Below are 2,975 nucleotides of genomic sequence, written 5' to 3' on the forward strand. Positions count from 1 at the left end.
ATGTATCAACAAAATATTTGTTTCATAAAAAGAATTTGGTAGGACTGCTTCTTCACCTGTTTTCCAAATAGTTTGTGCTGCGGAGAGCTGTGCTGTAGAAATTGGCAGGGGCAAGAAGAATTCCGCACATGCCTTCATGAGTGCAGAAGCAGAAGGCAAAATGCTTCTGGCTGTGGATATTTATAGGTGGCTGGAGGTTTGACTTTATTTTCATGCTAAAGGAGAGAACTAAAGATCTGAAACCAAAGGCACCATCCCCGATACATCAGGAGTAGAGGTGATTACAAAAATTAAACCATTACTAAAAAAAAAAAAAAAGAAAAAAAAAAAGAAAAAATATCCAACAACCAAGGAGATATAATGCAGCCATAGAAAGTTATTGTAAGAATAGAGAAGACCATGGTTAATCCTCAGAGAAGGATATTAAAGCAAAGAAACCCTCTTCTATCCCAAAGAATAATGTCAAATGGTGCCCCCCCAAAAATTACAGAAGAACTCTAAAAGGATTTTAAAAATCAAATGAGAGAGATTGAGGAAAAAATTAAAAAAATAACAATTCAAGAAAATAAAAGATCATGAGCCCTCACATCTAACTCAGAAGTTTCATTGCCTGATCAGCAACCTTAGTTCAATTTGGGCTGTCCCCCCAGATACCCTCCAAAATTGCATCAGCTCTCAAGGATCAACTGATCTTGAATGTTCTAAAGGAAGACCAGGTTCCCCAGAACAAGATCACTTGTTGGGGTTCTTGCAGTTGGCATGGAATGTGCCATTAGTTTATTTACAAAGGAATTGGCTGATGAACTTGCCCTAGTTGTTATAACAGAACCCAAAAAGGGAGAGATGATGGATGTCCAACACGGCAGCCTTTTCCTCAAAATCCCAAAGATTGTTTCTGGCAAAGACTATGGTGTTTCTGCAAACTCAGAACTGGTCATTGTAATAACTGGGGCACATCAACAAGAGGGAGAAAGTCATCTTAATTTGGTCCAGTGTAATATGAATATCTTTAAATTCATCGTTCCCAATATTGTTAAAAATAGCTCTAATTGCAAGCTGCATATTGTTTCTAATCCAGTGGATATTTACACATATATGGCCTGGAAGCTAAGTGGCTTTCCTCAAAACCATGTTATTTGATGTGGTGGCAATCTGGATTCTGCTCATATCTGTTATCTGATGGGAGAGAGACTTGGTGTCCATTCTTCAAGTTGCTATGGATGGGTCTTTGGTGAACATGGAGACTCCAGTGCTCCTGTGTGGAGTGGTGTGAATCTTGCTAGTGTATCTCTAAAGAAAATCCTCTTTTGGGAACTGATGCTGATGCAGAGAATTGGAAAAATGTTCATAAACAAGTGGCTGAAAGTGCTTATGAAGAAATCAAGCTGAAGGGCCATACTTCTCAGGACATTGACTTGTCTGTGGAAAATCTGGCAGAAAGCATTATGAAGAATCTTAGGAGACTACATCCAATTTCCACAATGATTAAGGGCCTATATGACATTAATGAGGATGTCTTCCTTAGTGTCCCATGTGTTTTAGGGCAGAATGTCATTTTAAATGTGGTGAAGGTCAACCTGAATCTGGAGGAAGAGAGCCATTTAAAGAAGAGAGAAGATACTCTTCAGGGAATCCAGAAGAAGCTGCAGTTTTAAAACCTTTGAATGTGCTGCCATCAAGAGAACATGACAAGGGTTGAGGTGTTATGTATGATATGCTCTTCAAATAGGTCAAATCTTAACTCTGATTAATGACTAAACACCAGAAATGTAAAACCTTTGAACACACTCTAGCTTCTTCCTAAAGTTAGAAATGGGGAAAAGAACCCTGTTGCAGTTTGAATATGATGCTGCATATGACTTGTATAGTCTCAGTGGTTGGTGTCCAGCAGAGCCAGTACCCAACAGGTATATGAATTACCTGCTTTGTATGTAGGTGCTACAGTTTCCTTTAGGTTGAGAAGACAACACTCCTCTATACAAAACACCATACAGTAGTAATTCTTTATTGATATATTGATTATCTTTGTGCTCCCCTCCATTAGGGCACTACAGCATGACCCCATGTATCATCTTTCCAGAGGATTTGACATGATTTTGTCTGCATATATATATATATATATATATATACATATATATATGTATATATATATACACATATATATATGTAGTTGTAAATTTTCATATTATATAAAAAGATCTATATATGTACAGCAATGCAACCAATTCCTAAAGTATCACTCTAACCCTAAATACTGAATAAACAACAAATAACTGATTAAAAAAAAGATTTTGAAAAAAAAAGTCAACCAATTAGAAAAGGTCATCCAGAATCTTAATGGAGATAATGGATCCTTGAAAATTAGAATTAGGAAAGGTGAAAGCAGTGAAGTTATAAGAGATCAAGGAATAATTAAACAAAATATAAAGAAAGAAAAAAATAGCAGAGAAAGTGAAATATCTTATAAGAAAAGCAAGTTGATCTGGAGAACAGATCAAGAATAGAAAACATAAAAATAATAAGAGTAACTGAAAGTTATGATATAAAAAGATTCTTGATACAATAATACAAGAAATAATTAAACAAAATTGTCTTGAAGCATTAGAACAAGGGTTGGGGGAGGGAACAGAAATATAAAAAAAAATGTACATTGATTACCACTTGAAGGAGATCTTATGAGGAAAACTCATAGGAATATTATAGCCAAATTCCAAACCCACAGCTCAAGGATTAAATATTAAGAGCAAACAAAAAAAAAAAAAAACCAACAATTTAAATACAACAGTGCAGCAATTAGAATCACACAACATGGGGGGTGGAGGCAAGATGACAGAGTAGAAGCAGGAACCTGCTAGACCTCTCCCCACAAACTCCTCCAAAAAATCTATAAAAATGATGGTAAACAAATTCTAGAGCAGCAGAAGCCACAAAACGACAGACTGAAGCAAATTTCCAGCCAGATACAATTTGGAAGG

General features: G+C 35.9%; 1 pseudogene; it reads left to right on the top strand.

Annotated features, from left to right (window-relative positions):
- Window positions 1-680: 680 nt before the first annotated feature.
- On the top strand, window positions 681-1,655 carry LOC140528347 (L-lactate dehydrogenase A chain pseudogene; annotated as a pseudogene).
- The last annotated feature ends 1,320 nt before the right edge of the window (window positions 1,656-2,975 follow it).

This window comes from Notamacropus eugenii, chromosome 1, assembly GCF_028372415.1.
Source record: "Notamacropus eugenii isolate mMacEug1 chromosome 1, mMacEug1.pri_v2, whole genome shotgun sequence".
Taxonomy (NCBI): Eukaryota; Metazoa; Chordata; class Mammalia; order Diprotodontia; family Macropodidae; genus Notamacropus; species Notamacropus eugenii.